The 11,835-nt window shown below is 38.6% G+C and overlaps 1 pseudogene; it reads right to left on the bottom strand.

Annotated features, from left to right (window-relative positions):
* Positions 1-2,658: 2,658 nt before the first annotated feature.
* On the bottom strand, positions 2,659-3,494 carry LOC118851317 (annotated as a pseudogene).
* Positions 3,495-11,835: the final 8,341 nt, after the last annotated feature.

The following is an 11,835-nucleotide window of genomic DNA, read 5'->3' as shown; positions in this document are numbered from 1 at the left end:
GCAATTGGGGCTAAGTGACTTGCCCAAGGTTACACAGCTAGTACATATGTCAAGTGTCTGAGGTTGGATTTTAACTCAGGTGCTCCTGACTCCAGGGCCAGTGCTCTACTCACTGTGCCACTTAGCTGCCCTTAAACAGTGAGTTCTTATCCCAGAAGCTGGGATCTTCAGGTTTATCAAACACTATGTTAATATAGTTATTGATTACTGTGTCTTGTGTACCTAATCTATTCCACTGATTCACCACTCTATTTCTTAGCCAGTACCAGATAGTTTTGATGATTACTGATTTATAATATAGTTTGAGATCTGCCAGGCCACCTTCCATCCTATTTTTTCATTAATTCCTTCATATTCTTGATCTTTTTTCCTTCCAGATGAATTTTGTCATTTTTCATTCTTCATTTCCTCTTCTAAATCCTTTAACTTTTCCTTTAAGAATCTGGAAGCTATGCCACTCGGTGTGTATATGTGTAGGATTGATATTGCTTCATTGTCTATGGTACCTTTTAGTGAGATGTAGTTTCTTTCCTCATCTCTTTTAGTTAGGTCTATTTTTGCTTTTGCTTTGTCTGAGATCGTGCCATGGCACTAGCTATCACAGGCCTAGCAAAATTCTACAAACTTCCAGAGCTCAGATCTCCATGACATTGGAAAGAGGGAGGGAATACTAGGGTGTAGGGTTGGGTTTTGTTATGAAGCTATAGGCTGGGGCCTTTTGGTCAGCTAGTGCAGCCTTACTGTCAGTAGTATGGTGGTGGTGATGGTGGTGGTGGTGGTGGTGGTGGTGTTGGAGGTGCTGAGTGAACTCAAAGAAAGTATCAGTTAAAACTCTGGGTGTCCTACACCACAGAGTTGCCTGAAATTGTCTTATCTTTGGTGCATAATTTCTGTTTTGCAGAGGTTTGTGAGGTCATAGGCATTAGAGAAATGTCTAGTTCTCCATCTTGTTGATCATATGACTTAAGAATTCTGTCCTGCCTCCTCCCCTTCCAACCCGCCCAGATCAATAACATCTGATTCAATGAAGTAATTCTATCCACATTTAGCATCCCAAACAAATAAGATACAAGTCTGGGAAACATATTTTGTCTGTCCATCTATCTATCTCTCTATCTATCTCTGTGATTTCTTGGTCTGCAGAATTCCCAAAGAAGAAACCCCTCTACCTATGGATATTTACTACTGCACTGCAACTTACAACCTGAGAGTGCTGCCAGATGCACTGAGGTTAAAGGTCTAATCTCATATACCCAGTGTGTGTCAGAGGCAAAACTTTAAAGCCTTCTTTACTCACAGGTTCACACTCTACCCACTTTTGGGAAGTTCTCTCAACCAAGAATAATGGGACCTCTCTGTCAGTGGGAGGTCAAATGACTGTGGGTCAAAGATAGGAACCCAAACTTAAAGCAAAGAAATATATTAGCTTGCTAAAGAAGACTGTTCACTGATAGCAACTTCAGCTATCAAAGTTAAAGTTTTTAGAACTTTTTAGTTCTACTTAGAGTACATAGCCCATCAGCAGCATTGTATGGCAACTTAGGATAGATAAATAAACCATTTTATAGGAGATGGAAGAATAGAAAAAGAGGAAAAAGACAAAGACAAAGAGGGTTTCTGTGGTAATATTTGGCAGTTTGTTTTTGGAATGACAGTATGAGAAAACATTCTGTGCCCAAGGGCAAGAGACAAGAGGAGGAGACCAACTACTTTGTCATTTGTTAAAGAAATCCATTTAGACAAAATTGTTATCTTATCCAAGGACAACAAACATTATTACAATTGACAAGATCATCTGATTTACTTTCCTTAAATGATTTATTCTGTTGTATTTCTTCGCCAACAATGGTTTGGGACCTTCCAATATTAGGCCATGAAATAGTTCAAAGATTACTCCATTCAGAGTGTCCCAAAATGATTTTGGTCACCCTCACCCCCACTCCTTTACACCACAATTCAGCTTATTTTCCAAATACATATTGATGGCTAAATAAATAAATATATAAGCCAATAATTAAATAGAAAATGTACCCTTAAATAAAGATTGTCAACAACTTGTAGCCCAGACATGTAGAAACAAATTCTAGACCTGCAAATTTAGCAAACCAAATTCCCAATAACTTCTTTAGGCAAGCAGTGACAACTGGAATTTAATTTTTCCTCTGACATGAGTTACACATGTGACAAGAGATTTCCCCCCTACAGTTTTTGAATGTTTGCTTATTTGTTTAAAAGCAATTAGCGGATAAAACACAAGACTGCAGGAAGGTCTGATTTCAGATCTGGCCTCAGATACTCACTAAGTATATGGCACTGGACAAGTCACTTCATTGCCGCCTTCCTCAGTTTCCTCATTTGTAAAATGGAATAACAATAATAGCATCTATCTCCCAGGGCTTTTGTAAGAATAAAATGATATATAAAATGCCTTACACACCTTAAAGCACTATATAAGTGAGAATTACTATTGTTTTCTCTTTGTTTATTGTGCCCTTAAAATTGATTTCTGAGATTCAGGATTTATAGGAATTATCATCCTGAAAGAAAAGTAGATGGGATATTGTGTCTTCCCTAGAAATCACTTAAGTAAACTTGCACAGGAACAATTAGGTGACTTGGAGGAGAATTTTCATTTAATGATAGCTCACAGACACAAAATTAACATCCATTAAATGGGGCAAGATAGTAAAGACAAAAGAATCTAAAGAAAACCTTTTTTCCCCATAACATACTTTTCAGAGCTTCTTTGACATCCTTGTTTCTTAGAGAATAAATGAAAAGGAGTGACATAGGAGTGACAACAGTGTAGCACAGAGAGGCCACTTTACCCAGCTCTGGGTTTACTGGCAGGTGTGAGGTACATAAAAGAAACTGTCCCATAGAGCAAACTCATGACTGTCGGATGAGAATGCTTTCATTTGTCCTTCGCTCGAATGGATCTTCAGAACAGTAGCCAGGATATAGACGTAGGACACAACGAAGACTATGATGGTGGGCAAAATAATGATGACAGACAAAGAATATGATACCACCTTGTTAATAAAGACATTAGAACATGAGATCTTCTGTATTGGACGGGTGTCACAGTAAAAAAGGTCAATAACATGAGGTGTCCAGAAGGACATAGCAAAAGTAATGCTGACTTGAAGAATGGAAATGAAACATCCACAAAAGTAGGATCCCACAACCAGCTGGATGCACAGGTATCTTCACATCTGTCCAGAGTACAGCAGTGGGGAACAGATGGCCATGAAGTGGTCATAGGCCATAGCTGGCAAGAGAAAGCCCTTGGTCATAATAAAGAGAGCAAAGATGAAGAGCTGGACTACACAGCCTGCAAAGGAGATGGTTTTACTCTCCGATAAGAAGTTGGCTATGGCTTTGGGTGCCACAGTAGAAGAGTAGAAAAGATCAATAAAAAAGAGATAGCTTAGGAAGAGAAACTTTGGTATGTTCACCATGTGATACAGGAACCGACACAGTTCCAGCTTCATCTTCCACCCCAAGTTTTTCTTTGTCAATCTGGCAGTCAATAACTTTGTATCTAAGGTTGCTTTGCACTTTTTTTGTACATATCTTGTATCAGTCTCTTGTATCTAAATATGTTGTCTTGCTCAATTAGAAAGTAAACATCTTGAAGACAGTCACTGCTTTGATTTACTGTTCCTATTCCCAGAGCTTAACACAGTGCCTTGCACATAGTAGGTGCTAAATAAATGCTATTTGGTTGATTTAAATTCTGTTCAATTAGCTTTCTAAGTGAACTTATATAGTTTACTTTGTTGTTTTCACACATATTTCCAGCATCCAGAGAGCTCATTAGATATTGACAAATGTATGCTCAGCAGAATAATAATGAATTGAAATTTATTTTCTTTCCAAAATGTTAAGAAAAATGGCAGAGACATTTCTTCGCTTACCCAATACTGATCCTGGATGTAGGAGGTGGAGGATGGGGACAGATAGACTAAGCTTCTGTTAACACCATCTTCATCATATCACTCTTCTGCTTGATGCCTGTTAATAGCTCTTTATTTAATAGTCACATAGAATTCAATTACTTTTTGCTAGGCTATTAGGGCTTTAATAATATGAACCTACTTTATTCATCATAGCTTATTTATTGCTACACACGTTTAACTTTTCTCAGACTTGTATGTCAATTATTCTATGGATACAACCATATACATTCCTAATTTTGTGCCTTGACTCATTTTGTTCTTCTCCCCTGGAATGCCATCTACTTCAGTACCTCCTCTAACATCTATGATATTTACTGTCTGTGCTACATCATTATCAGTCAATTATATGGTGTTTTATTGTTTGCAGTTTTTTCATTTGTTTACCTGCTTTGGGGCACTTTGCCCCTAGCCAGATCTCATCCATTATAAGAACAAATCACTAGGAAGTCTCATGCTCATTTTTGTCATGTTCCCATAGAACTTCAGAATTTTCACAAGGGAAAAACCATGTTCCCAGAAGACTGATGACCTCTATTCAGGTCAGTCCTCTGTATAAGATTCTCTGCTCATTGGTAGAGATGAATGACCAGTCCTGTGTAAGGGGCAGGGTAGAGGGGGAAAGAAAATTGGAAAGCTCCAGCCTTCTTCAGACTTCTTTGGGATTCTTCAAGTGTTGAGTAACTTCTGGAACTTCTGGCTTCTGCCTTTGAGAGGGAAAATGGAAGAAGCCAACCCCACTTCATATTGTTTCAGGAAAAGTCTCTGGGAAGATGTGAGAGGAGCTGGCAGTCGTCATCACAACCCTACCCTCAGGTTTCTGCACTATAGATTTCTGGGATTTTCCTCTTAGGTGAGATATAGGATTCTCTTGGTTGAACTAAGATATCTTGCCCTCAATGGTAGAACTTTCTATCTTCCCAAATAGATTAAAAGCCCTCAGCTGGCAAAGACAGCATTTTATACTTCTAATTATTATCTAATTTGATTTATACTTCTCTACTTGTACTCCCATAGTACAAAATACAGAAAAAAGATACAGTAGTTCCTCAAAAATTATTATTTTTTGATTGATGGATGAACATATCAACAAGAGTTAACCTTATGGTAACTGGGGCAAGATACAATACTTCTTTACTCTCGGATTATTTTATATTTTCCAAAAACCATTTCGCTTCCTGGAATAGTTATGAAGAATTTCAGATAGGTAGGAATACTTTCCAGATACCTTGGCTTCTGCTTGTATTTTGAGTTGCACCTAATTAGTAGGTCCCATCTGGAAAGCTAATGATAGGCAGAGCTGAATTCTGTTCAAGTGAGTAAATAAGAAGTAAAAGCAAGAATCAGTATAGCAAAAAAAAATTAAATTTGAGGTAGTAAGAAATAGGAATCCATTGAAAGTTATTGAGTTCAAATGGATACAGATAAAAATATAAAAAAGAACCTTATCATAAAATGTAGAGGAGAATGGAAGGAGGTACTTTGTAAAAACATCACTGGGGGAGAATTTTTTTCTTTTTTTTAATAATATGTTTTATTTTTTACATCTCCTTTATTTCCCTCCACAGTTCCCTGCAAGAAAACAGTATTATAAAACAAAGAAGTTTTAAAAAAGGAAGGAAAAAAATGGTTAAGCAAAATTAAACAACATATCAACTGAATCTCATAGTGCATGCAGTTTTCTACACCCACAGTCTCCCACATCTGGCACAGAAAAGTGAGAGATGGGGAGGCTAGGAGGTGCAGTGAGTAAAGCGCTGGCCCTGGAGTCAGTAGGACCTGAGTTCAAATCTGATCTCAGACACTTGACACACTTAGTAGGTGTGTGACCTTGGGCAAGTCATTTAACCCCAATTGCCCTGCCTTCCCCTTACAAACAATAAAAATTAGAAAAGAGAGAGATTCATTCTCTCACCTTTTTTGGGGGAGTCAATATTGATAATTATAATCACACAGCATTTAATTTAATTTGTTGTTTCTATGGCTCTTGGCCTATATATTATTGTAGTCATGTAAATTATTTTTTTCTGATTCTGCTTATTTCACTTTGCATCAGTTGATATGTCTCTAGTCTTCATGCTTCTCATTTCTTTCATTGCAGCAATATTACATTATATTCATGTATCACAATTGATTTACCCATTTCTCAATCGATGGATATTTTGTTTGTTTGTTTGCTGCTACAAAAAGTGCTGCTATAAATATTTTTGTTGTATATTGGACATTTCTTTCTATCTTTGACATCCTTGGGGAATAGACCTAACCATGATATCTCTGGATGAATCAATCAATCAAGAAGCATTTTTAAAGCACTTATTATGCAATAGGCACAATACTAGTGATACAAAGAAAGGGAGAAGAAAGCTCCTACCCTCAAAGAACATACCTTGCAATGGAGGAGAAACATGAAAACTCTTGTCCCCAGTGAGCGTACATTCTAATAGGGGAGTGTGTTGGTAAGCAAAATGGGGTCTTAGCACTTAGTTCAAGTGCTTAGCCCTTGAAGAGTTTGTTCTTTGTTTCCTTGATTAGATTTGGGAGTCCTTGGTGGCCTCCTTGCCTCAGGGGAGGGCTTAGTTTACACATGAGTTTGAGTGACATCTTTGGGACATCAGCCTCTTTGTGATGATTGTAGGTCACATGGGTGAGGTGCATGTGTGATTCACCCTGGACCCTGAAAAAGATATAAAACCAGGGGTTGACTTCCTCTTCTTTGGAGCTCTTAGCCACAGCGGTGGTGGCACGAGTGACTCTGGGCCAGCCCACATTATGAGCTCCCGGGATGAACCTAGATGTTGGTAACTATGAATCTGTATTTGGTCTGTCTGTAATTTGTTTAGGGCTCTCACTTTTGGTGGCTCACAGAGACTCCGGGCAGCTGCAGCTAAGAGACCTCCAGCTTGTAACCTAGTTGCTGAGACTTTGTTAAACTCTGGTAACTATGTATTGGGATTTGAATCAGACGAGGTCTGTCTGTCCATGGTACTTTGTTTGTATTTTGCTCTGATGTTCAGGGTGCTGGTCTTTTTCCCTGAACTAAGTGAATGATTTTTGTATGCTGAATTAAAGTAAGCTTGTCAACCCCTTAACATTGCTTTCCTTACTAAAGCAGATCAAAAGAACCTGGGCTTTTGCAGCGCTTTGGCAGCATGCTTGTTGTTGGGGTTGTGTCGGTCTTTCACCCCCACAGCCGCTGCTAGCCGGATTGTTGAAACTGGGCGAAAACATGAAAGTTTCCACTGTCCGTAAGTCTAATTTCTAATGGGGGAGAAAACACAAAAACTTTTGCTCTCAATGCATTCTAAGATCATACACTCCAAGAAAACACAACCATGGGCCTCAGAGGGAAGGTTAAAATTAGGCAAATCCTCCAGCAGATGGTAGAATTTGTGCTAAATCTTGCAGGAAGCCAGTGAAACTAAGAGGCAGATATAAGAGAAGAAAGCATCCTAGGTTCAGCAGAGAGCCAGGACAGAAGAGCAGATGGAGTGTCATGTTTGACCAATTGCAAATAGGCCAGTGTAGCTAAATCCTTGTGAGTGGAGAGGAGTAACATGTAAGAAATCTAGAAAAACAGAGAGGGGAAAAGTTCTGAACAGCTTTAAATGCCCCAAACAGGATGCTATATGTAATCCTGAAGGTGACAGAGAGCTACTGGGGTTCAATGGGTCAGTGACATGGTCAAGATGTATGTATACTTGAGAAAAATCACCTTGGCAACAGAATAAAGGATTAATTGTATTAAGGAGAGATGAGACAGAGTGAATAGTTAGAAAGTTATTGATGCAGTCTTTGTGAGAGGTGATGAGGGCCTTAACCAGAGTTGTGGCTGCATGCATGGGGAGAAGGGGATGTATACAAGAAAGATGGTGAGAAGGTAGAAATAACAATATTTTGTAATGGTTTAGATACATGTGGTGAGTAAAGGATAATGCAGACGTTATGAGTTTGGGTGACTGGAAGATGGTGGTATCCTCAACAGAGATAAATAAAGTCAAAAGGTATAGTTCTTCTAGTCACTTTCGAAGCATATCTCCAGATTGGATTCCAAAATGATTGAACTAATTCATATTTCCATCCTCAATGTAGTAGTCTGTAGGAAGAGAATTCTAAACCAAATTGAAGATAGAGAGGATGATAAAGAGAAAATAGATCATTTCTTCATTTTCCTTAATCATATTTTCCCCCAATTACATGTAAAGGTAGTTTTCAACATTCACTTCTATAAGATTTTTGGATTCTATTTTTTTCCTCTCTCCCCTTCCTCCTCCCCATGATAACATGTAATCTGACATAGGCTACACAGGCATAATAATATTAATCATATTTCCACACTAGTCATGTTGTGAAAAAAGAATCAGAACAAAAGGGAAAAACCATGAGAAAGAAAAAAAAGGAGAGAAAATAGTGTGCTTAGATCTGCAATGAGACTTCATAGTTCTTCTTTCTGGATGCATATATTTCATTTTGTGTCTTTGGAAGCTCTCTTAGATCGAGGAGGAGCCAAGACGGAAGGTTGAAAAGAGGAACTCGCTTGAGATCTCCCCCAAATCCCTCCAAACACCTGTAAAAAATGATTGTAAACAAATTCTAAAGCTACAGAATGCACAAAATGACAGAGTGAAACAAGTCTCCAGCCCAAGACCTCAAGGATGGTCACTGAGAAGAGTCTATTGACCCATGCTGGAAGCGAAGCACAGACGAACTTGGGCTGTGCCAGGAAAGACCAAGCCAGAATAGACCGGGCAGAGTAGGCCTCATGGCCCTTAATCACTGAGCTATGGCAGTTTCCAGATTTATCAACCCACAAACACCAAAGTCAATGGAGGAGGTCAATGGGAAAACTGTTGAACCTGGGTGAGAGAAGTGCATGGTCTGGCCCCTCCCCCGGGACAGTGGAGGTGGCTGAAGCTGCAGCTGTCATGGCTACTTCTGGAATTCCAGGCCCACGGACAGCAAGGGGAATCAGGCATCTGATCAGAGCAGGAGTACAGGGATATATTTGCTGGTGCTAAAACAGTGTTCTCTCACTTTGCCCTGCTTGGATCTCGGTTATAGCCCTGGTTAGCAGTCCTTGCAGGAGGAGGAGTGCTGGTGTGTCACAGCTTGTGGTGACTGTGGAGAGGGAGTCCTCCTGGTAGTTACACAGGAGAAAGAGTGCTTGCACTCACAGACCAGAACACAGGCCAGGAGAGGAGTATCATACCACCTCAGAGTAGAAGTAGCTCTGAAAACAGCGGCACAAACCCCCTGAAGCTTGGGACAAAGCAGTTTCCACTCTAGAAGTCGTCATATACTGACAAAGAGCTCAAAAGTCAAGTAATCAGCTGGGAAAATGAACAGGTAGCATAAAAGGACTCAGACTATAGAATCTTTCTTTGGTGACAAAGAAGATGAAAACATACAGCCTGAACAAAGCAGCAAAGTCAAAAATCCTACATCGAAAGCCTTCAAGAAAAATATGAATTCATCTCAGGCCATGGAAAAGCTTAAAAAGGATTTGGAAAATCAAGTAATGAAATGGAGGAATAATTGGGTAGAGAAATTAAAGTGATGAAAGAAAATCATGAAAATCAAGTCAATGACCCAGGAGACCCCAAAAAATACTGAAGTAAATAAAACCTTAAAAAATAGACTAATGCCCATGGCAAAAGATCTTCAAAAAGCCAATGAAGAGAAGATTGCCTTAAAAGGCAGAATTAGCCAAATGGAAAGAAGAAGTCCAAAAGACCACTGAAGAAAATACTGTCTTAAAAATTAGAATGGAGCAAGTGGAAGTTAGTGACTTTATGAGAAATCATGAAATTATCAAACAGAACGAAAAGAATGAAAAAATGAAGACAATGTGAAATATCTCTTTGGAAAAAAATTCACTTGGAGAATAAATCCAGGAGAGATAATTTAAAAATTATTTGACTACCTGCAAACCACGATCAAAAAAAGAGCCTAGACATCATCTTTCAAGGAATTATCAAGGAACACTGTCCCGACATTCTAGCAACAGTAGGTAAAACAGAAATTGAAAGAATCCACTGATCACCTCTTGAAAAAGCTCCCCAAAAGAAAACTCCAAGAAATATTATAGCCAAATTCCAGAGTTCCCAGGTCAAGGAGAAAATATTGCAAGCAGCCAGAAAGAAACAATTTGAGTATTGTGGAAACACAATCAGGATAATACAAGATCTAGCAGCTTCTACCTTAAGAGATCAAAGGCCTTGGAATATGATATTCTAGAGGTCAAAGGAGCCAGCATTAAAACCAAGAATCATCTACCCAGCAAAACTGAGTATAATGTTTCAAGGAAAAATATTGACTTTCCATTAAATAGAGGCCTTTCAAGGATTCTTGATTTAAAGAACAGAGCTGAGTAGAAAATTTGACTTTCAAATACAAGAATCAAGAGAATCATGAAAAGGTAAACAAGAAAGAGAAATCATAAGGGACTTGCTAAAGATGAACTGTTTTGTTTACCTTTCTACAGGGAGAAATGATAATTGTAACTCATGAGAAATTTCTCAGTATTAGGGTAGTTGAAGGGAATATACATATATATAGACAGAAGGCAAAGGGTGAGTTGAATATGAAGGGATGATATCTAAAGAGTAAATTTAAGGAGTTAGAGAGGAATATATAGGGAGAAGGAGAAAGAGAGAGATAGAATGAGGTAAATAATCTCACATAAAAGTGGCAAGAAAAAGTTATTATAATGGGAAGGAAGAGGGGGTAGGTGAAAGGCAATGAGTGTATCTTGCTCTCATCGGATTTGGCTTAAGGAAAGAATAATATACAAACTCAACTGGCTATCTTACCCTACAGGAAAGTAGGGGGGAAGGGGATAAGAGGGGGGAATGATAGATGGGAGGGCAGGGAGAGGAGGTAGTCAAAAGCAAATACTTTTGAAAAGGGACAGGATCAAAGCATGGAGGGAAATGTAATTAGTCTTTCACAACATGACTATTAGGGAAACGTTTTGCGTAACATATATTATATAACCTATATTGAATTCTTTATCCTATATTGTGTAGCCTATATTGCATTGTTTGCTTTCTCAAAGAGTGTCAGTGGAGAAGGAAGAAGGGAGAGAATGTGGAACTCAAAGTTCTAAAATTAAATGTTTAAAAAATTGTTTTTACATGAAACAGGGAAATAAAATATACGGGCAATTAGATGTAGAAATCTATCTTGCCCTACAAGAAAGTAAGGGGAAAAAGGACGGGGTGGTGGAGCGGGGTGATAGAACGGGAAAATCTGGGGAAGGGGGCAATCAGAATACATGACTTTGTGGGGTGGTGGGGAGGGTAGAGATGGGGAGAAAATTTGTAACTCAAAATCTTGTGGAAATGAATGTTGAAAACTAAAAATAAAGTAAAAAAAAGAAATTGTCTTAGATCATTGTGTTACTGAGAAGAGCTAAGTCTATCAGAGTTGGTCATCGCATAGTATTGCTGTTACTGTGCACAATGTTCTGGTTCTGCTCACTTCACTCAACATCAGTTCATGTAAATCTTTCCAGATTTTTTGAAATTCACCTGCTCATCATTTCTTATAGCACAATCATATTCCACTACATTTATATACCACAACTTGTTCAGCCGTTCCCCAGTTGATGGGTGTTCCCTCACTTTCCAATTATTTGTCATCACAAAAAGAGCTGCTATAAATATTTTTGTACATGTGGGTCCTTTCCCTTTTTTATGATGTCTTTGGGATACAGACCTAGTAGTGGGATTCCTGGGTCAAAGGGTATGCACAGCTTTATAGCCCTTTGGGCATAGTTCCAAATTGCTCTCCAAAATGGTTGGATCAGTTCACAACTCCACCAATAATGCTTTAGTGTTCCAATTTTCTCACATCTTCTCCAGCATTTATTATTTTC

Source organism: Trichosurus vulpecula, chromosome 5 (genome assembly GCF_011100635.1).
Source record: "Trichosurus vulpecula isolate mTriVul1 chromosome 5, mTriVul1.pri, whole genome shotgun sequence".
Taxonomy (NCBI): domain Eukaryota; kingdom Metazoa; phylum Chordata; class Mammalia; order Diprotodontia; family Phalangeridae; genus Trichosurus; species Trichosurus vulpecula.
Note: the sequence above shows the minus strand (reverse complement) of the source record. Positions and strands in the feature narration are given on the sequence as shown.